Source organism: Phoca vitulina, unplaced genomic scaffold (assembly GCF_004348235.1).
Source record: "Phoca vitulina isolate PV1807 unplaced genomic scaffold, GSC_HSeal_1.0 scaffold13, whole genome shotgun sequence".
In the NCBI taxonomy this organism is placed as follows: Eukaryota; Metazoa; Chordata; class Mammalia; order Carnivora; family Phocidae; genus Phoca; species Phoca vitulina.
In genome coordinates, this window is record NW_022589716.1 from 47,886,357 (window position 1) to 47,912,038 (window position 25,682).

The 25,682-nt window shown below is 42.0% G+C and overlaps 1 protein-coding gene across 2 annotated transcripts in view; it reads left to right on the forward strand.

The window, feature by feature from the left end:
- The first annotated feature begins 735 nt into the window (after positions 1-735).
- ALDH1L1 (aldehyde dehydrogenase 1 family member L1) overlaps positions 736-25,682 on the forward strand; it is a 108,206-nt gene continuing 83,259 nt past the window's right edge. Inside the window, exons 1-2 of one of the 2 annotated variants that reach the window (XM_032412079.1) lie at positions 736-871; positions 7,818-7,888. The gene's annotated coding sequence lies outside the window, so the exon portion shown is untranslated. The remainder of the gene's footprint in view (positions 872-7,817; positions 7,889-25,682) is intronic. The other variant, XM_032412080.1, reaches the window with a different exon arrangement.

The following is a 25,682-nucleotide window of genomic DNA, read 5'->3' on the forward strand; positions in this document are numbered from 1 at the left end:
TAGAGGTCCAAGTGGCTGAGCTCAGGTGGAGAGAATCTCAGAAGGAGCGAGGCTAAGAAGGCCATAGCAGAGTCCAACAGCAGGTGTGGCAGGAAGGGCATGCTTGGTGGCTTGTCCAGGAGCCACTGGACATGGGCTCACAGTCAGAAAACAATGTGCAGGTTTATCTTCCTCTGTATTCTCTTTTCTGGACTTTGGCCCAGAGTGGGACAGATAACCCTGCCTGAGACAGGGGAGGCATCAGGGCACCAGACTAGGTGGAAGGGAGCAAAGAGAAGAGGAATTGTCTAGAGGGAGGCCTGGGGCTACACGAGGCAGGAAGAGCGCTGGGCAGGCAGAAACCCCATTATTCACCTGGACACAGTTACTGTCTTTGGCTCTGCCCTTGTCCATTGCAGACGGTAGGAACTTGGCACATTATTCTTGAATAAGTGAGTGAGAGTGAAATTATCAGGGTTGGTGAGTTTCTTCCCACCAACTCAGCCTTGCAGATATCCCTAACCGCCAGACACTTGAGCCTTTTCGAAGCCCTGTGAATTCTGAAGGGTCCATAGCAAGTCCTTTCGCCTGTAAATGCAAGCAAGCCCAGAGAGGGTGAGTGACACGCCCAGGCCACACTCACACAGCCAGTGAGAGCCCTCCCCACCCCTGCCCAGGGCGACATTCCGCCCGCCCCGCGCCCCCGCCCCTCTCGCCTCAGCCAGGGGCCCCTCCCTTCTGAGGCTCTGACCTTGGCCGAGGCTCTGGGACTGGCAGGGGCGGGCCCCACCTCTCCGCCGCCCTGGGCCGGCCTGCGCCAGCCTCTGTCCCCCGACCGAGGCTCTCAGAGGTCCCTTCTGGTCCGCGACTCCTGTGTCTCCTCCCGCGCTTGGTGAGTTCCCCCACCCACAGCCCCGAGCCCCGACCCTCCGAGGGAAGGAGGCTGCCAACTCGCGACTCCAGGGGTTCTGGGCTCGGGTCCCCCAGTGGGGGCGCCTGGTGGACGCACGAGCTTCGCTGCGGGGACGCAGGGCCTGGGGTCCGGGTCCGGGATTCCCCCTGGGGCAGCCGAGCCTCCAGCTTAGCCAGGGGTCCTCAGGCTAAAGAACCAAGATGTGGGGTTTGGGCTCGCCGAGGATCCAGCCGGGCCGGGTGGGCAGGGCGCTTTACCGAGGCCGCTCAGCCCTGAGGCGGGCGTTATTTTCCTGGCTTACAGAAGAGAAAACTGAGGATCAGAGAACGAAAGGGACAAGTCGAAGGTGACAGGGCTGCTCCGTGGCGGAGGGGCCCTCGGTCTGCTGGGCTAAGTCCCTCACCCCATTCTCGGGAGTGGAAAAGATTGCCCCCCCGCCCCGATTGGCCAAATCTGGGGGCCGGGCACAAGGGCCTTTTGTGATTGGAGAGTTTCCACCCCCTCCCCCTCCGCCGTCCCTAGTGCACAAGAGCATTGACCCCTGGGCCCCAGCTTGACCCCAACACAGTTCTTGGGGTCGCGCTACTTAGAGCCCAGCCCCTCCTCCCCGCACCTGTGCAGGTCCCTCATTTGTCACCTCCCTAGAAGAGGCAGGAATATCCCTTAGGTGCAGATGGAGACAGAATCTAACAAGAATGCTCAGACGCTGAGTTAAGGGTGGTGGCCTTTGGCTTCAGGTGACTATTTTCTCCCTACTCCCTCGCTTCTCAGTGATCTTGGTCAAGTTTCTCAAACCCTGACTCTTAGTTTCTTTGGCTAAAATTGGGGTGGAGGGATAAATACTAAGTTGCTTCAGAATGACATGAGATTATGCACTTTGGACCTAGGAGACCTTCTGTGAATGTGGGCAGCTGTCCCTTCTACGAGTATTAACCTTCAGGACAATGTTGGGAGACAATCTTGTGACGTCTCGTTTGGAGACAAGGAAATTGAGCCTTAAGAGTTGAAAGCGATTCCTTAAGGTTGATTACAGGTCTGCGGGCTCAGGTGGTCTGGGGAGCCTGTACCATGGCCAGCCCCTGTGCATAGGATAGTGGGAAAGACGGCAGATGAAACAGGACCCCCCAGGGACCCTGCTGTGGGAGGGACACAGTAGCCTCCCTGCCAGGTGCCTAATGGAGCAGACTGATTGCCGAAGAGGAGTCAGCTTTGCTCTCCCCTGCCTCTCCTGCCCCCCCTCCCCTGCTGCACCCAAGGCAGCTGGTGGAATGGGATGCCTTGGGGCTGTGCCCTGCAGCTTGGCTGAGCCTCTCCCCGCTACTAGAGCTGCATTCTTCTGCAGGCTCCCAGGACCACAGCTTGAGAACAGGTGGCCCCTAGCTGCTGCTCCTGCACAGTGCCGCACAGCTTGGGCGAGTCTGAGAGCCGGGTCCTGGTAAAGCGGGGGAGTGAGGTTTTTGTGTCACGGAGTCGAAGAATGAATCTCGAGGACAAAGGAGAGTGAGTAAAGAGAGTTTTATTAAGCAAGGATACAGAAAAAGTTCTCAGGAGTGAGAGGGGTCCTTACAGGGTTGCCACGGAGGGCTTTTTGGGTTGGTTTTTTATTGAAGACTAACCAGGTAACTTAAATCCTTTTAACATCTCTAATAATAGCACCATTCAATAAAGACTAGTGATTACACCTTTAACAACTTACTTCCTTTTTAGGGTCTGGTAATTCTTTGTTGGTCACAAGTGACTGTTATAACAAGACCCCACTTCTGACACCTAGGGGCAGGGTGGTCTCGTTTGTTCCCTTATCTCTGATTTTCTTACAACTCTGCATTTTTGGGATTTCTGTGAGCCTGATCCCGTGGCCCCGAACTATCTCTCCCTACCTAGCCCAGCCTGTCCCATAATGAGACCCTTCAGATGTATATCTGTGGGTCATATACGTGGGGGATGATTGCCAACATGTATCTTGGGGGGGGGTTAGAGATAAAGGAAGTTTCCAAAGGAATTTTTATATGTTAAAGTAGACTTACAGGGTCCTGGAGGTCATGCTAAGATTGCCTTTTCCCCTTAGCAAAGTGTCACCGTCCAGGCAGTGAAGTCACTAGGGGAATGCCACTCAGCCTGTTTCAGGGACTTGGCAATGAGCTCTAAGTAGCAAGGAAATTTCACTGGGGAGCGAGGTCTGAGCTGAGTGCTTGGGGTAGGAAGCCTGGGAAGCCCTGACAGTCCTCCTGCTGCCAGGGCAGCCCCAGAGTGCACCCACGCAATGCCGGGGGCAACGGTGCTGAGCATGCCAACTCAGGAAGGAAGAAGAGGCTTGTAGGCTGCCTGCCAGCCAGCCCAGCTGCCCAGCAACAGCTCTGTAGTCCCTTCGCTGACTCCGCCCCCTTGTGGCTCCTGATCTTTTCTGAGGCCAAAGGTCCAGATTGGCTGAGGCTCCTCCCAGAGCACCTGTCCCTGCCAAGCTCAGCTTCCTTGGATTGTGACAACAGCCCCCCTGGTGGCTACCCTGACTCTGCCTCCCCGCTTCCAAAGGGATCTTTTTTGTACTGCTTTACTTTCCCGCAAGTAATATATGCTCAGGATAGAAAAAGCCAGAACATTCTGGTAAAAAAAGATAATTACTGTCATTGAAAATCCCCCAAACCCAAACACTCTACTCAGTGACTTTTAACATTTCTGTGTGAATCCTCCCAGGTTTTTGCACTGCAAGTACCCAAACATACACACACACACAGCACTTTTAAAAATCATGGTGGCTTGTTATCTGTTGGGGTGTCGTGGCCTACATATTCCTGATGGTGAAGCAAAGTTGCCCTAACTGGCTGCATGGCCCACCCAGTGTGAATGTATCATAATTTTACAGTACTCATGCCTTTATTTGCTCACCCAAACATAATTTAGAAGTGAAAATGCTGAGTCAAAAGAAAAGAACCATTTCTAGGATTTTTATATTTATTGCCAAATTTTCCTTTAGAGAATTTGCGCCAATTTGTTATCCCATTAGTGTGACAGGAGAGTGTTCATTTTCCCATAACCTAGACAACATCAGATATTTATATAGCCTTATGTGCCTTCCAATTTTATAGGAGAAAAACAGTCCCTTGTTTTATTATGCATTTATTTGATTAATTGTAATTTGAACACGTTTTTATTCATCTTTTGGCAATGGGCTTTTATTCTTTTGGCAAATTGCTTCAGATACATGTAAAATCTCCCTGCATGAAAATTTATCACATGCTTCCTTTATGTTTTTCTTTTAGAGTCAAGTTTCTAAAGCCCATGATGTTTTCTTCCTATATTTGATTTTTAAAATATTTATCTTAACCCAATTGAACTGCATTTTGAAGTAAGAATGTGAACTATAGACCTAGATTTGTTTGTTTGTTTAAATTAGTTTTTAGAACAATTTTAAGTTTACAGAACAAGTGAGCAGAATACAGAGTTCCCACATGCTCCCTCAGCCCCCATGCTCCTCCACTGTCCCAAATATATAAGTAACACCTTGCATTAGCACTAATGTGTGGCACACTTGTTACTCTTGAGCAGTGGATATTGATACAGTATTCTAAAAGTCCATAGTTCACACCACTCTTTGTGTTATATATTCAGTGGGTTTTGACAAATGTATAAGGACCTGCATCTGCCATTATAGTAGGTAACTGTGAAAAAATCTCCTGTGTTCCACCTGTTCATTCCTCTCCCCCCTCCTCCAAGCCCCTGTCAAACACTAATTTTTTCTCCCTAGTTTTGAGACTGTTATTATAGTTACAATAATACACTATGTAGCCTTTTAGAATTGGCTTCTTTTACTTAGCAATAGGCATTAAAAGTCCTCTGTATCTTTTCATGGCTTGATAGCTCACTTCTTCTTAGTGTAGAATAAAATCCTATTGTCTGGATAGACCACAGTTTACTTACCTACTCACCTACTGAAGGACATCTTGGTTGCTTCCAAGTTTAGGTAATTCTGAATAAAGCTGCTATAAACATCTGTGTGTGGCTCTAAATTGCCAACTCATTTAGGTAAATTGTGGAGTGTGATTGCTGAATTGTATGGTAAGAGTGTATTTAGTTTTCTTAAGAAACTACCAAACTATTTTCCAAAGTGACTGTACCATTTCTCATTCCCACCAGCAATGAATGAGAGTTCCTATTGCTCCACCTCTTCACCAGCATTTTGTGTGGTTAGTGTTTTGGATTTTAGTCATTCTAATAGATTTGCAGTGGTATCTCATTGTTGTTTTAATTTGCAATTCCTAGTGACATATGATGTTGAACATCTTTTCGTATATTCATTTCCCATTGGTATTGCTTCCTTGCTGAGGTGTCTGTTCAGATCTTTCCCCCAATTTTTAGTTGAATTGTTTTCTTATTGTTGAGTTTTAAGAATCCTTTGTATATTTTGGATACTACTCCTTTATCAGATGTGTGTTTTGCAGATTTTTCCCCCTCTCTGTGGCTTGTCTTTTGCAGAGCAGTTTTTTAATTCTAATAAAGTTCATTTTATCACTTTTTTTCTTCCATGGTTTTGTTGTTGTATCTAAAAAGTCAGACCCAACATCATCTGGATTTTCTCCTATGTTATCTTCCAGGAGTTTTATAGTTTTATCTAAATGTAAATTTTACATGTGATTGATGTATTGATTTGAGGGTTTTTTTTTTTTTTAATGTGGATGTCCATTCATTCAAGAATTATTTGTTGCGACACATGAAAAAGTGTTCAATATCGCTCGGCATCAGGGAAATCCAAATCAAAACTTCAATGAGATACCACCTCACACCAGTCAGAATGGCTAAAATTAACAAGTCAGGAAATGACAGATGTTGGCGGGGATGCGGAGAAAGGGGAACCCTCCTACACTGTTGGTGGGAATGCAAGCTGGTGCAGCCACTCTGGAAAACAGTATGCAGGTTCCTCAAAAAGTTGAAAATAGAGCTACCATATGATCCAGCAATTGCACTCCTGGGTATTTACCCCAAAGATACAAAAGTAAGGACCCGAAAGGGTACGTGCACCCCGATGTTTATAGCAGCAATGTCCACAATAGCCAAACTGTGGAAAGAGCCAAGATGTCCATCAACAGATGAATGGATAAAGAAGATGTGGTATATATATACAATGGAATATTATGCAGCCATCAAAAGGAATAAGATCTTGCCATTTGCAACGACGTGGATGGAACTGGAGGGTATTATGCTGAGCGAAATAAGTCAATCAGAGAAAGACATATATCATATGACCTCACTGATATGAGGAATTCTTAATCTCAGGAAACAAACTGAGGGTTGCTGGAGCGGGGGGTGGGGTGGGAGGGATGGGGTGACTGGGTGATGGACACTGGGGAGGGTATGTGTTCTGGTAAGTGCTGTGAATTGTGCAAGACTGTTGAATCTCAGATCTGTACCTCTGAAACAAATAATGCAATATATGTTAAGAAAGAAAAAAAGAAGAAGAAGAATGTAGCAGGAGGGGAAGAATGAAGGGGGGGAAATCGGAGGGGGAGAAGAACCATGAGAGACGATGGACTCTGAAAAACAAACTGAGGGTTCTAGAGGGGAGGGGGGTGGGAGGATGGGTTAGCCTGGTGATGGGTATTGAGGAGGGCATGTTCTGCATGGAGCAATGGGTGTTATGCACAAACAATGAATCATGGAACACTATATCTAAAACTAATGAGGTAATGTATGGGGATTAACATAACAATAAAAAAATTAAAAAATTAGACGATCTGTCCATTTCAGTGAGGGGGGTGTTAAAGTCCCCCACTATTATTGTATTGTTGTTGATGTGTTTCTTTGATTTTGTTACTAATTGGCTTATATAGTTGGCTACTCCCATGTTAGGGGCATAGATATTTACAATTGTTAGATCTTCTTGTTGGATAGACAATTTAAGTAGGATATAGTGTCCTTCCTCATCTCTTATTACAGTCTTTGGTTTAAAATCTAATTTGTCTAATATAAGGATTGCCACCCCAGCATTCTTTTGATGACCATTAGTGTGGTAAATGGTTTTCCACACCCTCACTTTAAACCCAGAGGTGTCTTTGGGTCTAGAATGAGTCTCTTGCAGGCAGTATATATGGGTCTTATTTTTTTTGTTTTTTGATTTTTGGTTTTTGTTTTTTTTAACCAATTGACAGCCTGTGTCTTTTGATTGGGGCATTTAGCCCATTTACATTCAGGGTAACCATTGAAAGGTATGAATTTAGTGCCATTCTATTGCCTGTAAGGTGACTGTTACTGTATATTGTCTGTGTTCCTTTCTGGTCTATGTTGCTTTTAGGCTCTCTCTTTGCTTAGAGGACCCCTTTCAATATTTCTTGTAGGGCTGGTTTTGCGTTTGCAAATTCCTTTAGTTTTTGTTTGTCCTGGAAGCTTTTTATCTCTCCTTCAATTTTCAATGACAGCCTAGCTGGATACAGTATTCTTGGCTGCATATTTTTCTCATTTAGTGCTCTGAATATATCCTGCCAGTCCTTTCTGGCCTGCCAAGTCTCTGTGGAAAGGTCTGTTGCCAATCTAATGTTTCTACCATTGTAGGTTACAGATCTCTTGTCCCGAGCTGCTTTCAGGATTTTCTCTTTGTCTCTGAGACTTGTAAGTTTTTACTATTAGATGTCGGGGTGTTGACTTATTTTTATTGATTTTTAGGGGTTTCTCTCTACCTCCTGGATTTTGATGCCTGTTTCCTTCCCCAAATTAGGGAAGTTCTCTGCTATCATTTGCTCCAGTATACCTTCTGCCCCCCTCTCTCTTTCTTCTTCTTCTGGGATCCCAATTATTCTAATATTGTTTCGTCTTATGGTATCACTTATCTCTCAAATTCTGTCCTCGTGATCCAGTAGTTGTTTATCTCTTTTTCTCAGCTTCTTTATTTTCCATCATTTGGTCTTCCATATCACTAATTCTCTCTTCTTTCACCTAGGAAGTCAACTGGAGATCGAAGAAAAGAATAGCAGCAACTCTCTGAACAGAAAAGTGACCACTTTCTGGAAGGTAGGACATGTGGAGAAGTGAATCCGAGGCAATATTCAGGAGGATAGACAGCAGGGGAGGGGGTCTCTATTGGCCACTAAGCGGGGGGGTCGGGGGAGGTGTGTGGAAGCCTCGCTGGGACAGTGTGGTCTTAGGACACTTGAGGCCACAGAAAGACTGGGGGTGTCTGAGTGCAGCAGAGCTCCCAGGTATCAGAGCAGGGAAGCTGGCTGCAGAGACGGAGCCAAGGAGTGGGCTCTCAGCTCGGGATTGCCATAAACCATGATCTGTGGCACAGTCGGGCCACTGCTCCTCCAGCAGGGACCCAACAAGTGGCAGATCTGGGGAGACTCTCCTTCCTCCCCCGGGAGGAGTGGTGCAGGAGCACACCACAGGAATCTGCTGGGTTTGGAGACTCCACACGTGGTCATGTGCCAGAGATAGAAACGCTAGGTCACGGGCCGGGTGAGCACAGAGTGCAGCCAGAGACCGGGGAGAGGGGAGTGACTGACTGCTTTTCTCTGGGTGCTCACTGAGGAGCGGGGCCACGAGTTCCTGGCTCCTCCGGGGCAGAGATTAGGAGGCTGCCATTTTCACTCTCATCCTCCAAAGCTGTATGGAAAGCTTGCAGGGAACAAAAGCTCCTGAGAGTAAACCCAAGCAGATTACTTAGCCCAGACCAGGCAAGGGCGGGGCAATTCCGCCTCTGGCAAAGACATTTCGGAACCATGGCAACAGGCCCCTCCCCCAGAAGACTAGCAAGAACAGCCAGGCAAGACCAAGTTTACCGATGGATGAGAACGGCAGAACTCCAGCGCTAGGGGAATACAGCACACAGAATTCATGGCTTTTTTCCTCCTGATTCTTTAGTCTTTCAAAGTTAAGTTTTTTAATTTTCTTTTTCTTTTTTTTTAATATTTTTTTTTCCCTTTCTCAACCAACATCTTATCAATCCCTTTTTTAAGAATCTTTTTTATTTTTCATTTTTAGAGTCATATTCTATTCCTTCATAGTAGTTAACCTTATTTTTGGTATACATATAAGTTGTTTTCACTTTAAAATTTTGGGATACACTTTCTTCTACCAGACCAAAATATACCCTAAGTCTCTAGTGTATGGCTTTGTTCTAGTCTCCTGCCTGATCACATTCTCCACCCCCCCACCTTTTTTTTCTTTTTTAATTTCTCTTCTTTCTTTTTTCAAGCCACTTCCTTTCTTATTAACTCCTTTTATAAAATCTTTTATAATTTTCATCTTTATAATCATATTCCATCCCTTCATTGTATTGACCCTTATTTTTGTACATATATAAGTTTTTCTTTCTTTAAAATTTTGGGAGGCACTTTCTTCTAACAGACCAAAATATGCCCAAAATCTAGTGTGTGTCACTGATCTATGCACCAGTTCAATCATATTTGATCATATTCTCTTTTTTTTTAATCTTTTTTCTTTTTCTAGTTTTTCTTTTTTCTTTCTTTCCCTTTCTTTCCCCCAGTTTCAGGTCTCTTCTGATTTGTTTAGTGTATATTTTCCCAGGGTCATTGATACCCTGTTAGCATTTTATTCTCTCATTCATCTGTTGTCTTCTGGACAAAATGACAAGATGGAAAAAATCACCTAAAAAAAAAAAACAAGAGGCAGTCCGACTGCCAGGGACCTAATCAATACGGACATTAGTAAGATGTCGGAAGTAGAGTTCAGAATGATTATTTTAAAGATACTACCTGGGCTTGAAAAAAGCATAGAAGATATTAGAGAAACCCTTTCTGGAGAAATAAAAGAACTAAAATCTAACCAAGTTGATATCAAAAAGGCTATTAATGAGGTGAAATAAAAAATGGAGGCTCTAACTGCTAGGATAAATGAGGCAGAAGAAAGAATTACTGATATAGAAGACAAAATAATGGAAAATAAAGAAGCTGAGAAAAAGAGAGATATAAAAACCACTGGATCACGAGGGCAGAATTTGAGAGATAAGTGACACCATAAGATGAAACAATATTAGAATAATTGGGATCCCAGAAGAAGAAGAAAGAGAGAGGGGGGCAGAAGGTTTAATGGAGCAAATGATAGCAGAGAACTTCCCTAATTTGGGGAAGGAAACAGGCATCAAAATCCAGGAGGCAGAGAGAAACTCCCTAAAAATCAATAAAAATAAGTCAACCAGGAAATTAAAGAAGAATTTAAAAAATCCATGGAAAGAAATGAAAATGAAAACACAACTGTTCAAAATCTTTGGGATAGAGCAAACACAGTCCTAAGAGGAAAGTATATAACAATACAAGCCTTTCTCAATAACCAAGAAAGGTCTCAAATACACAACCTAACCCTACACCTAAAAGAGCTGGAGAAAGAACAGTAAATAAAGCCTAAACCCAGAAGGAGAAGAGATCAGAGCAGAAATCAGTGAAATAGAAACCAAAAGAACAGTAGAACAGATCAATGAAACCAGGAGCTGGTTCTTTGAAAGAATTAACAAGATTGATAAATTCCTGGCCAGACTTATCAAAAAGAAAAGAGAAAGGACCCAAATAAATAAAATCATGAATGAAAGAGGAGAAATCACAACCAACACCAAAGAAATACAAACAATTATAAGAACATATTATGAGCAACTCTATGCCAGCAAAGTCGATAATCTGGAAGAAATGGATGCATTCCTAGAGATGTATCAACTACGAAAACTGAACCAGGAAGAAATAGAAAACCTGAACAAACCTATAACCACTAAGGAAACTGAAGAAGTCATCAAAAATCTCCCAAAAAACAAAAGCCCAGGGCCAGATGGCTTCCCAGGGGAATTCTACCAAACATTTAAAGAATTAATACCTATTCTTCTGAAACTCTTCCAAAAAATAGAAATGGAAGGAAAGCTTCCAAACTCGTTTTATGAGGCCAGCATTACCTTGATCCCAAAACCAGACAAAGACCCCATCAAAAAGGAGAATTACAGACCAATATCCTTGATGAACATGGATGCAAAAATTCTCACCAAAATACCAGCCAATAGGATCCAACAGGACATTCAAAAGATTATTCACCACGACCAAGTGGGATTTATCCCTGGGCTGCAAAGTTGGTTCAACATCCACAAATCAATCAATGTGATACAATACATTAATAAAAGAAAGAACAAGAACCATGTGATCCTCTCAATAGATGGAGAAAAAGCATTTGACAAAATACAGCATCCTTTCTTGATCAAAACTCTTCAGAGTGTAGGGATAGAGGGTATATACCTCAATGTCATAAAAGCCATCTCTGAAAAACCCACAGCGAATATCATTCTCAATGGGGAAAAACTGAGATCTTTCCCCCTAAGGTCAGGAACACAGGAGGGATGTCCACTAATACCACTGCTATTCAACATAGTACTAGAAGTCCTGGCCTCAGCCATCAGACAACAAAAAGAAATAAAAGGCATCTGAAATGGCAAAGAAGAAGTCAAACTCTCACTCTTTGCAGATGATATGTTACTTTATGTGGAAAACCCAAAAGACTCCACCCCAAAACTGCTAGAATTCATACAGGAATTCAGTAAAGTGGCAGGATCTAAAATCAATGCACAGAAATCAGTGGCATTTCTATACACCAAGAACAAGACAGTAGAAAGAGAAATTAAGGAGTCCATCCCATTTACAATTGCACCAAAAACCATAGGATGCATAGGAATAAATCTAACCGAAGTGGCAAAGAATCTGTACTCAGAAAACTACAAAATACTCTTGAAAGAAATTGAGGACGCCACAAAGAAATGGAAAAATGTTCCATGCTCACGGACTGAAAGAACAAATATTGTGAAGATGTCAATGCTACCTAGAACAATCTACACATTCAGTGCAATCCCCATCAAAATACCATCCACTTTTTTCAAAGAAATGGAACAAATAATCCTAAAATTTGTATGGAATCAGAAAAGACCCCAAATAGCCAGAGGAATGTTGAAAAAGAAGAGCAAAACGGGTGGCATCACAATTCCGGACTTCAGGTCTGTTACAAAGCTGTCATCATCAAGACAGTATGGTACTGGCACAAAAACAGACACATAGATCAATGGAACAGAAGAGAGAGCCCAGAAATGGACCCTCAACTCTATGGTCAACTAATCTTCGACAAAGCAAGAAAGAATGTCCAATGGAAAAAAAGACAGTCTCTTCAACAAATGGTGTTGGGAAAATTGGACAGCCACATGCAGAAGAATGAAACTGGACCATTTCCTTACACCACACACAAAAATAGACTCCAGATGGTTGAAAGACCTCAATGTGAGACAGGAGTCCATCAAAATCCTAGAGTAGAACACAGGCAGCAACCTCTTCGACCTCAGCTACAGCAACTTCTTCCTAGAAACATCGCCAAAGGCAAGGGAAGCAAGGGCAAAAATAAACTATTGGGACTTCATCAAGATAAAAAGCTTTTGCACGGCAAAAGAAACAGTCAACAAAACCAAAAGACAACCGACAGAATGGGAGAAGATATTTGCAAATGACATATCAGATAAAGGGCAGGTACCAAAATCTATAAAGAACTTATCAAACTCAACACCCAAAGAACAAATAATCCAATGAAGAAATGGGCAGAAGACATGAACAGACATTTTTCCAAAGAAGACATCCAAATGGCCAACAGACACATGAAAAAGTGCTCAACATCACTTGGCATCAGGGAAATCCAAATCAAAACCTCAATGAGATACCTCCTCACACCAGTCAGAATGACTAAAATTAACAAGTCAGGAAACGACAGATGTTGGCGGGGCTGTGGAGAAATGGGAATCCTCCTACACTGTTGGTGGGAATGCAAGCTGGTGCAGCCACTCTGGAAAACAGTATGGAGGTTCCTCAAAAAGCAGAAAATACAGCTACCCTATGACCCAGCAATTGCACTATTGGGTATTTACCCCAAAGATACAAAAGTAGGGATCAGAAAGGGTACATGCACCCTGATGTTCATAGCAGCAATGTCCACAATGGCCGAACTGTGGAAAGAGCCAAGATGTCCATTGACAGATGAACAGATAAAGAAGATGTGGTATTTATATACAATGGAATATTATGCAGTTCTCAAAAGGAATGAAATCTTGCCATTCACAAAGACGTGGATGGAACTGGAGGGTATTATGCTGAGTGAAATAAGTGAATCAGAGAAAGACATGTATCATATGACCTCACTGATATGAGGAATTCTTAATCTCAGGAACCAAACTGAGCGTTGCTGGAGTGGTAGGGGGTGGGAGGGATGGGGTGGCTGGGTGTTGGACACTGGGGAGGGTATGTGCTGTGGTGAGCGCTGTGAATTGTGCAAGACTGATGAATCACAGTCCTTTACCTCTGAAACACAGTATATGTTAAATACATCCATTATATGTTAAAAGAAGAAGATAGTAGGAAGGGAAAAATGAAGGGGGGGAAATTGGAGGGGGAGATGAACCATGAGAGACTATGGACTCTGAGAAACAAACTGAGCATTCTAGAGGGGAGGGGAGTGGGGGATGCGTTAGCCTGGTGATCGGTGTTAAAGAGGGTATGTATTGAATGGAGCACTGGGTGTTATAGGCAAACAATGAATCATGGAACACTACATCAAAAACTAATGATGTAATGTATGGTGATTAACATAACATAACATAACATAACATAACATAAATAAAATAATCATGAGAAAAAACCCTCAAATTCTATATATAATTTTCCCCTAGTGCTGGAGTTTTACAGTCTTGTGTCTTCCATAAACTTGCTCTTCACCTCTTCTGGAGGAGGGGCCTGCTGTGCTGATTCTCAGGTGTCTTTGCCTGCCCCTTGCCAGGGAGCCAGGCTCAGTGTTAAGCTGTTTTTGATTGCTCTCTGTGGCTTTTTTCCCCGAAGCCTTTCAGTGCCTCCTTAGAAGATCAAAATAAAAACGGCTATGCCCTGATCTCCAGCCCCAGAGCCAAAAGATCATGGTCCTCTCTCTTCAGTAAACCCTCAGGGATAAGTGGTCTTCGCTTTTGTGTGTGCCAAACGCTGCTGTCTCCCGGGTTGCGCATTCACACTGATCCTCCCCGGGGGAAGGCAGAGGGTCCTGGGCTTCTGCACTTTGTAGGGCCCTGGCACGGAAAGTGGTCTCGGGATCATGTGTGCACCCGCTCCATCCCTACCCAGGGAAGGTGGAGGGTCATCACTTTCCTGTCTTTTGCAAGGCTCTGGCACTGAGAGCTGTCCCCCGGTCATGTGCACACATGCTCCGCCCCTCCCAGGGCAAGGAGGATGGTCCCCACATTCCTGTCCTTTGTAGGGTCCCCACATAGAGAGCAGTCACCTGGTGGGGCCATGGCTCATGGTTTATGGTGAAGGGGGCTGAGAGTCCCCTCCCAGGCTCGCTGGGTGTAAACAGTTTCCCCACTCCACTGCTTGGGAACTCTACTGGCTCAGGCACCCCCATTCTTTCTGTGACTCCAGGGATCCTGAGACCACACTGTCCCACTTAGAATTATGCCCCGTTTCACCACCTGAGCACCTTTCATGCAGGGATATCTCTCACTGGAGCAGATTTCTAAGGGTGCTGATTTTGCCCTCTGGGACTATATCACTTTCTGGTAGCTGGCTTACTGAGGCTTCCCCCAACCCCCGCCAATTACCTTCTGATATATCCCCTCTGAACCATTTCTCCACACATCCTACTTTGCAAAAAGTGGTTGCTTTTCTACTTGTAGAGTTCCAAATACTCTTTTCTTACATCTTGGGTTGAATTCATGGGTGTTCAGGATGATTTGATAGTTATCTAGCTAAATTCAACAGACCAGATGAAACATGGTTCCCTACTCTTTCACCATCTTGCCTCCTCTAGCAGCCCTGGGTATTGTATGAAAGCAATGAATCACTGAATTCTACACCTAAAACTTTAAAAAATGTATGAAACATCTAGGAAATAGTTTAACCAAAGAAGTGAAAGTCTTGTACAATGAAAATCATAAAACATTACTAAAGGAAATTAGACAAGACCTAAATAAATAAAGACACGCTATGTTCATGGGTAAAAAGCTTTAATATGTTTACAGTACTACTCAAAGTTATCTACAGATACAACACAATCCTTATCAAAATTTCAAGAGCCTTTTAGGCAGAAATAGAAAAGCCAATCCTAAAACTCTGATGTAATTGCAAGAGGCCCTAACTAGTCAAAACAATCTTGAAAAAGAATACATTTGAAGAACTCACTTTCTTTTTGTTTGTTTGTTTTTCTGGGTTTGTGTGTGTGTGTGTGTTTTGTTTGTTTGTTTTTGAGAACTCACTTTCTGATTTCAAAACTTACTACAAAGCTACTGTAATCAAAAGAGCATCACCCTGATCAATGGTTAGAAGTGGGAGCCTAGAAATAAACCCATACTTGTCTGGCCAATTGGTTTTTAACAAATCCACTAAATGGGGAAAGATTAGTGTCTTCAATAAATGTTGTTGGGGCAACTGGATTTCCACATGTAAAAGAATGAAGTGGGATCCCTAGCACACAGCATGTACAAAAACTAACTTAAAATTGGTCAATCACCTAAATGTAACAGCTAAATCATAAAACCCTAGAAGAAAAGATAGGGGTAAATCTTCATGATGTTGTATTTGGCATTGGAATTTTAGATATATACCAAAAGCAACAAAAGAGAAATAGGTAAATTTGACTTCACCAAAGTTAAAAACTTCTGTGCAGCAAAGGACGTTATCCAGAAAATGAAAAGACCACTTTCAAAATGGGAGAAAATATTTGCAAATTATATATGTGATAAGGTATTAATATTCAAAATTTATAAAGAATTCCTACAACTCAAAAACAAAAAGACAACCCAATTATATAATATACCTAGGAGTGGAATTGCTGAGGAATATAGTAATTTTATGTTTGGATTTTTGAAGATCTCCAAACTGTTTTCCACAGTGACTGCACCATTTTACATTCTTTACCAGCAATGTATAATAGTTCTAATTTTCCACATCTTTGCCAACACTTGTTTTCCCTTATTGAAATATTATAGACGAACCAAAGTAGGTATGAAGTGATATTTCATTATAATGGCATTATAATTGGCATATAATTTCATTATAATTGACATTTCCCTACTGACTAATAAGGTTGAACATTTTATTATGTGCTTATTGACCATTTGTATATCTTCATTGGAGAACTGTCCATTCAAGTCTTTTTTCCATTTTTAATTGTTTCACAAAACAGATATTCAAACAGATACTTGGTTTCATTTTTTTATTTTTATATTTTTATTATTTTTAAATTTCATATTTAAATTCAATTTAATTAACATACACTGTCGTATTAGTTGCAGAGGTAGAATTCAGTGATTCATCAGTTGCATACAACACCCAGTGCCCATTACATCAAGTACCCTCCTTAAGGCCCATCACCCAGTTACCGCATCCCCCCAGCCACCTCCCCTCCAGCAACACTCAGTTTGTTCCCTGTAGTTAAGAGTTTCTTATGGTTTGCCTCCCTCTCTCTTTTCGTCTTACTTATTTTTCTTTCCCTTCCCCCATGTTCATCTGTTTTGTTTCTTAAATTCCACATATGAGTGAAATCAATGGTATTTGTCTTTCTCTGACTGATTTATTTTGCTTAGCATAATACCCTCTTGTTCCATCCATGTCATTGCAAATGGAAAGATGTCATTCTTTTTGATGGCTGAGTAATATTCCATTGTGTGTGTGTGTGTGTGTGTGTGTGTGTGTGTGTGTGTGTGTGTATTTTGGCAATTGTGGACATTGCTGCTATAAACATTGGGGTGCATGTACCCCTTCGAATCACTGTTTGTATCCTTTGGATAAACACCTAGTAGTGCATTCCTGGGTCATAGGGTAGTTCTATTTTTAACTTTTTTAAAAAAAGATTTTATTTATTTATTTGATAGAGAGAGACACAGCAAGAGAAGGAACACAAGCAAGGGGAATGGGAGAGGGAGAGGGAGAAGCAGGCTTCCCGCTGAGCAGGGAGCCCGATGTGGGGCTCCATCCCAGGACCCTTGCTGGGATCATGACCTGAGCCAAAGGCAGATGCTTAACGACTGAGCCACCCAGGTGCCCCTATTTTTAACTTTTTGAGGAACCTCCACACTGTTTTCCAGAGAGGTTGCACCAGTTTGCATTCCCACCAACAGTGTAAGAGGGTTCCCCTTTCTCCACAACCTTGCCAACATCTGTTGTTTCCTGAGTTCGAACAGATACTTGTATACCAATGTTCATTGCAGCATTATTCACTATAGCCAAAAGGTAGAAATGGCCCAGTGTGCATCAATAGATGAATGGATGTATACAGACATGCATGCACATGCATACACACAAATAGATAAAATTCCTTCATAAAAAGGAGTAAAGTTCTGATACATGCTACAACATGCTTAAACCTTGGAAACGTTGTGCTAAGTGAACTAAGCCAGATACAAAAGGAAAATACTGTATGATTCCACTTATATGTTATACCAAGAATAGTCAAATTTGTAGAGACAGAAAGTAGATTAGAGGTTAACGGGATACTGATGGTGGTTGGAAATGGGAAGTTATTGCTTAATAAACATAGAGTTTCTGTTTGGGGTGATGAAATAGTTGTGATGCTTACACAATACTGTCAATGTAAAAAATGTCTGAACTGCACTTTTAGAAATGATTAAAATGTCAAGTTCTTTTTTTTTTTGCATTTGTAAATATTTTATTTATGAACTTTTTTTGGTAGTTTTTAATTTTATTATATTATGTTAGTCACCATACAATACATCATTAGTTTTTGATGTAGTGATCCATGATCCATTGTTTTCGTATAACACCCATTGCTCCATGCAGTACGTGCTCTCCTTAATACCCATCACCGGGGTAACCAAACCCCCTCCCCCCTCCCCTCTAGAACCCTGTTTATTTCTCAGGTCCATAATCTCTCATGGTTCATCTCTCCCTCCAATTCCCCCCCCCATTTTTCCCTTCCTTCTCCTAATGTCCTCCATGTTATTCCTTATGTTCCACAAATAAATGAAACCATACGATAATTGACTTTTTCTGCTTGACTTATTTCGCTTAGCATAATCTCCTCCAGTCCCATCCATGTTGATGTAAAAGTTGGGTATTCATCTTTTCTGATGGCTGAGTAATATTCCATTGTATATACGGACCACATCTTCTTTATCCATTCATCTGTTGAAGGGCATCTCAACTCTTTCCACAGTTTGGCTATTGCAGACATTGCTGCTATGAACATTGGGGTGCATATGGCCCTTCTTTTCACTACATCTGTGTGTTTGGGGTAAATACCCAGTAGTGCAATTGCTGGGTCAGAGGGTAGCTCTATTTTTAAATTTTTGAGGAACCTCCACACTGTTTTCCAAAGTGGCTGTACCAACTTGCATTCCCACCAACAGTGTAAGAGGGTTCCCCTTTCTCCACAACCTCTCCAACATTTGTTGTTTCTTTCCCTGTCCATTTTGGCCATTCTAACTAGTGTAAGGCGGTATCTCAGTGTGGTTTTGATTTGGATTTCCCTGATGGCTAATGATGATGAAAATGTTTTCATGTGTCTGTTAGCCATTTGTATGCCTTCTTCAGAGAAGTGTCTGTTCATCTCTTCTGCCCACTTTTTGACTTGATTATTTGTTTTTTGGGTGTTGAGTTTGAGAAGTTCTTTATAGATATTGGGTACCAGCCCTTTATCTGTAGTGTCATTTGCAAATATCTTCTCCCATTCTGTGGGTTGCCTCTTTATTGTGTTGACTGTTTCCTCTGCTGTGCAGAAGCGTTTTATCTTGATGAAGTCCCAAAAGTTCATTTTTGCTTTTGTTTCACTAGCTTTTAGAGATGTATCTTGAAAGAAGTTGCTGTGGCTGATGTCAAAGAGGTTACTGCCTATGTTCTCCTCTAGGATTTTGATGGATTCCTGTCTCACATTGAGGTCTTTCATCCACTTTGAGTTTATCTTTGTGAGTGGTGTTAGAGAATGGTCGAGTTTCATTCTTCTGCATGTGGCTGTCCAATTTTCCCAGCACCATTTATTGAAGAGACTGTCTTTTTTCCATTGCATGTTTTTTCCTGCTTTGTCAAAGATTATTTGACCATAGAGTTGAGGGTCCATATCTGGGTTCTCTATTCTGTTCCATTGGTCTGTATGTCTGTTTTTGTGCCAGTACCATGCTGTCTTGGTGATCACTGCTTTGTAATATAGCTTGAAATCGGGCAACGTGATGCCCCCAGCTTTGTTTTTCTTTTTCAACATCTCCTTGGCGATTCGGGGTCTTTTCTGATTCCATACAAATTTTAGGATTGCTTGTTCCAGCACTTTGAAAAATGTCATTGGAATTTTGATCGGGATGGCATTGAAGGTATAGATTACTCTGGGTAGCATAGACATTTTAACAATATTTATTCTTCCGATCCATGAGCATGGAATGTTTTTCCATCTTTTTGTGTCTTCTTCAATTTCTTTCATGAGTGTTTTGTAGTTCCTAGAGTATAGATCCTTTACCTCTTTGGTTAGGTTTATTCCGAGGTATCTTATGGTTTTTGGTGCTATTGTAAATGGAATCGTTTCTCTAATTTCTCTTTCTACAGTTGCGTTGTTAGTGTATAAGAAAGCAACTGATTTCTGTGCATTGATTTTGTATCCTGCCACATTACTGAATTGCTAGATGAGTTCTAGTAATTTGGGGGTGGAGTCTTTTGGGTTTTCCACGTAAAGTATCATGTCGTCTGCGAAAAGAGAGAGTTTGACTCCTTCTTTGCCAATTTGAATACCTTTTATTTCTTTTTGTTGTCTGATTGCTGTTGCTAGGACTTCTAGTACTATGTTGAACAACAGTGGTGAGAGTAGGCACCCTTGACGTGTTCCTGATCTTAAGGGAAAGGCTCTCAGCTTTTCCCCATTGAGGATGATATTCACTGTGGGTTTTTCATAGATGGATTTTATGAGCTTGAGGAATGTTCCCTCTATCCCTATACTCTGGAGAGTTTTAATCAGGAAAGGATGTTGTATTTTGTCAAATGCTTTTTCTGCATCAATTGAGAGGACCCTATGGTTCTTCTCCCTCCTCTTATTAATGTGTTCTATCACATTGATTGATTTGCGAATGTTGAACCACCCTTGCATCCCGGGGATAAATCCCACTTGGTCGTGGTGGATGATCCTTTTAATGTATTGTTGGATCCTATTAGCTAGGATTTTGTTGAGGATTTTGGAATCCATATTCATCAGGGATATCGGTCTGAAATTCTCCTTTTTGATGGGGTCTTTGCCTGGTTTGGGGATTAAGGTAAGCTGGCCTCATAGAATGTGTTTGGAAGTTTTCCTTCTGTTTCTATTTTTTGAAACAGCTTCAGTAGAATAGGTATTATTTCTTCTTTGAGTGTTTGGTAGAATTCCCCAGGGAATCCATCAGGCCCTGGACTCTTGCTTTTTGGGAGGTTTTTGATCAGTGCTTCAATCTCGTTACTGGTTATTGGCCTATTCAGGTTGTCAATTTCTTCCTGTTTCAGTCTTGGCAGCTTATAGGTTTCCAGGAAGGCTCCATTTCATTCAGATTGCTCAGTTTATTGGCATATAGTTGTTGATAATAATTTCTAATAATTGTTTCTATTTCCTTGGTGTTAGTCGTGATCTCTGCCCTTTCTTTCATAATTTTATTAATTTGGGTCCTTTCTCTCTTCTTTTGGATAAGTCTGGCCAGTGGTTTATCGATCTTATTAATTCTTTCAAAGAACCATCTTCTAGTTTCATTGATCTGATCTACTGTGTTTCTGGTTTCTAATTCATTGATTTCTGCTCTAATTTTAATTATTTCTCTTCTAATGTGTGGCTTAGGCGTCGTTTGTTACTTTTTCTCTAGTTCTTTAAGGTGTAGAGTTAGTTGGTGAATTTGGGATTTTTCTATTTTTTTGAGTGAGGCTTGGATGGCTATGTATTTCCCCCTTAGGACCTCCTTTGCAGTATCCCATAGGTTTTGGACCAATGTGTTTTCGTTCTCATTGATTTCCATGAATTGTTTAAGTTCTTCTTTGATTTCTTGGTTGACCCAAATATTCTTGAACAGAGTGGTCTTTAGCTTCCAAGTGTTTGAATTTCTGCCAAATTTTTTCTTGTGATTGAGTTCCAGTTTTAGAGCATCGTGGTCTGAGAATATGCAGGGAATAATCTCAGTCTTTTGGTATCAGTTGAGACCTGATTTGTGACCCAGTATATGGTCTATTCTGGAGAAAGTTCCATGTGCACTCGAGAAGAATGAGTATTCTGTTGTTTTAGGGTGGAATGTTCTGTAAATATCTGTGAGGTCCATCTGGTCCAATGTATCATTCAAAGCTCTTGTTTCCTTGTTGATTTTCTGCTTAGATGATCTGTCCATTGCTGAGAGTGGAGTATTGAGGTCTCCTACAATTAATGTATTGTTATCAATATGGCTCTTTATTTTGGTTAACAGTTGGCTTATGTAGATGGCTGCTCCCATGTTGGGGGCATAGATATTTACAATTGTTAGATCTTCTTGTTGGATAGACCCTTTAAGAATGATATAATGTCCTTCTGTGTCTCTTATTACAGACTTTAGTTTAAAATCTAATTTGTCTGATATAAGAATTGGTACCCCAGCTTTCTTTTGAGGTCCGCTGGCATGGAAGATGGATCTCCATCCCTTCACTTCCAGTCTGGATGTATCTTTAGGTTCAAAATGAGTCTCTTGTAGACAGCATATGGATGGGTCCTGTCTTTTTATCCAATCTGCAACCCTGTGCCGTTTTATGGGAGCGTTTAGGCCATTCACGTTGAGAGTGATTATTGAAAGATATGATTTTATTGTCATCATGTTGCCTGTGAAGACGTTGTTTTTATAGATCGTCCCTGTAAATTTCTGTTGTAGATCACTCTTGGGGTCTTTCTCCTTTTATAGAACCCCCCTTAATATTTCTTGCAGGGCCAGCTTAGCGGTCACATATTCTTTCAGTTTCTGCCGGTCGTGGAAGGTCTGCATCTCTCCATCCATTCTAAATGAAAGCCTTGCCAGATAAAGTATTCTGGGCCGCATGTTCTTCTCATTTAGTACCCTGAATATGTCTTGCCAGGCCTTTCTGGCTTGCCAGGTCTCTGTGGATAGGTCTGATGTTATTCTGATGCTCCTCCCTCTGTACGTAAGGAATGTCCTCCCCCTAACTGCCCTTAAGATGGTTTCCTTGGTTCTAAGATTTGCAAGTTTTACTATTACATGCCGGGGTGTTGGCCTGTTTTCTTTGATCTTAGGAGGGGTCCTCTCTGCCTCTAGGACTCGAATGTTTGTTTCATTCCCCAGATTAGGGAAGTTCTCAGCTATGATTTGCTCAAATACATCTTCTAGTCCTCTCTCTCTCTCCACTCCCTCCGGGATTCCAATTATTCTTACATTGGAACGCCTCATGGTGTCACTTATTCCTGTGATTCTATTTTCATAGATTCTGAGTTGTTTTTCCCTGGCCTCCTCTTTTCCCTTTTTATCTATTATACTGTCTTCCAGATCGCTTATTCTCTCTTCTGTCTCAGTTACCCTAGCTGTTAGATTATCTAGATTGGATTGGATCTCATTGATAGCATTTTTAAGTTCTGCCAATTCCCCTTTTATTTCTGCCCTTAGAGACTCTATGTTGCCATTAATTGATTTCTCCATTCTAGCCATTGTCTTCACAATTGCTAGCCTGAATTCCATCTCCGACATCTGGTTATATTTGCATCCATTTGTAAATCTGCAGCATAAGTCATCATCTCTGAGTCTTTTGTGTTTTGGGGGCTCCTCCTCCTAGTCATTCTGTTGATGGGTGTTTGAGGGAAGGTATAGAGTCGAAATTATTGACCAGAACCCAAGGAAGATGCACCTGTTTTCTTGGGACCTTAGGGTTGCTGGCCTCTTGTTTTCCCAGCCTGTCTTCTGTGGGAGGGGCCTGCTGCGCTGTTACTCAGGCAATCCTGTTTGGGCAGAGTTGCCCTGCGCCCCTGTGGTGGGGGATGGGCTCAGTGGGAATCAGTCTTTGGGGCTTTTGCTCTCTGGCGCCTTTCCCTGGTGGCTTTCCGCGTCTCTTCTGCGAGTCAGAGCAGAAGAGACCGTTTCCAACCCTCTGCCTCAGAGCAGAGAGACCCTCAGTCTGTTCTTCAGTGAGCTCTCCAGGCCACACTGTCTCCGTTTCTGTCCGTGCTGCTATAAACTGCAGCGTCCTGGGTTGTGCGCCCTTCCGCAGCGCTCCCAGTCCTGCCTCCATGTCGGGGCACATCTCTGCCCTTTGTGCTTCTAAAACCGCCAGCTGCTCCCAATTCACGGGCGCGACTCCGCCGCTTGGGGTTTCCACCCCGGAGGTTGCAGTTCACTGGCCAGACCCCGGCACACCGGGTTTCCGTCTTGGAGGCTGCAGTTCGCGTGCGCACGACCGTCGCTCCGGTTTCTGTCCGGGGGGCCTGCGGTTCGCATGCGCGCGACCCCACCGGTCTGGTTTTCCACCCCAGGGGCTGCCCTAAAGTTCTTTCCCGACGCTACCAGTCTGCGAGTCTGTGCCCCGTCCGCAGCGCGCGAGGCTGTCACTCACCGGCGGTGTAGGATCCCCACGTCCAGGCACCCTCCCGCCTCCCTTTATCCTCCAATATCTGCCCGCAGAATCACAGCTCTCCGCTTTGTACCTCAAAACCAACCACCTGCGATATTCTGTTTGTAGAGATCCAGATCTTCTTACATCTCAGGCTGGTTTCGTGGGTGCTCAGAGTGGTCTGGTAGATATCCAGCTCAATTCCGGGGACCATTTGAAATAAGGTCCCCTACTCCTCCGCCATCTTTCCCGCCTCCTCGAAATTCCTATCTGTTCCATTTCTTTGAAAAAAGTTGATGGTATTTTGATAGGGATTGCATTGAATGTGTAGATTGCTCTAGGTAGCATTGACATCTTCACAATATTTGTTCTTCCAACAAATTTTTTAATCTATAATGTACTCAAAGATAGACAAACTGACAAGGAACAGAATACAAGTCCAGAGACAGATTTACCCATATATGGTACTGGAAAAATATCTCTGGACTTCTATGTCATACACAAAAGTCAATTCCAGAAGGATTGCATGCAATGAAATATAAAAAAGCAAAACAATGAAGTTTTTTCCTAATATCTCTTTTAAAATTAAGAATTTATTTTTTAGAGTAGTTTTAAGTTCACAGCAAAATTAAGGGGCAGGTACAGAGATTTCTTATATACCCAGTGCCTCTTGCCACACAAAACATCCTCTGTTATCAAATTCCTCCACCAGAGTGATACATTTGTAATGACTGATGAACCTACACCAATACAGTATCACCCAGAGTCCATAGTTTACATTAGGGTTTACTCTTGGTGTTGTACCTTATATTAAGGGTTTGGACAAAAACATAATGATATGTATCCATCATTATGGTATCACACAGAGTGCTTTCATTGCCTAAAAATCCTGTGCTCCACCTATTCATCTCTTTCCCTTCTTCCACCCTTAGTAGCCTCTGATTTTTTATTGTCTCCATAGTTTGCCTTTTCCAGAACGTCATATAATTGGAGTCATACCTTATGTAGCCTTAGAAGATTGACTTCTTTCACTTAGTAATATGTATTTAAGTTTCCTACATGTCTTTTTATGGCTCGATAGCCATTTATTTTCAGTGCTATTGTCTGAATGTACCACAGTTTATCAATCCATTCACCTACTGGAAGACACCTTGGTTGCTTCCAGGTTTTGGTAATTATGAATAAAGGTGCTATAAACAGCCACGTGCAGGTTTTTGTGTGCATGTAAGTTTTCAACTCCTTTGAGTAAATACCAAAGAGTGTGATTGTTGGATCGTATGGTAACAATATGTTTCCTTTTGTAAGAAACTGCCAAAATGTCTTCCAAAGTGACCATGTCATTTTGCATTACCATCAACAGTGTATGAGAGTTCCTGTTGCTCTACATTCTCACCAGCACTTCATATTGTCAGTGTTCCAGATTTTGGTCATTCTAATAGGTGTGTAGTAGTGGTATCCCTTTGTTCTTTTAAGTTGCATTTCCTTGATTACCTATGATGTGGAGCATCTTTTCATATACTTATTTGTCATCTGTATATCTTGTTTGCTGACATGTCTGTTTAGGAATTCAGCCTACATTTTATTCAGGTTTTTTTGTTTTGTAATTGTTGTCTTCAGAGTTTTTTTTGTATATTTTGGATAACAGTCCTTTATCAGTGTGTCTTTTGCAAATGTTTTCTCCCAGTCTGCGAGCTTGCCTCCTCATTCTCTCTTGCAGAATGGAAGCTTTTAATCTTAATGAAGTCCAGCTTATCAATTTTTCTTTCATGAATTGTACTTTGATATTGTATCTAAAAAGTCACTGCATACCCAAGGTCATTAAATTTTCTCCTCTGTTATCTTCTAGGAGTTATAATCTTGCATTTTACATTTAAGTCTGTGATGTATTTTGAGAAAATTTCTGTAAAGGGTGTAATATCTGTGTCTAGATTCACATTTTTGCATGCTGATGTTCAGTTGTTCCAGCACCATTTGTTGAAAAACTATTTTTGCTCTATTTTATTGACTTTGCTCCTTTGTCCAACAATAAAGACTTTAGGACACAGAGAGGACATCTTCATGAACTGGCATAAGCAACAATTTCTTAAATAGATTACAAAACCCACTAACCATAAAGGGAAATTTTGATGAGTATACTGTGTTAAGTTTAAGAACTTGGGTTCATTAAAAAACACCATAAGACAGTGAAAAATCAAGCCACAGAATTGAAGTTATGTTTCATAAATATATGTGACAAAGGATTGATAGTCTAGATTATTAAAAAACAAAATAAAACA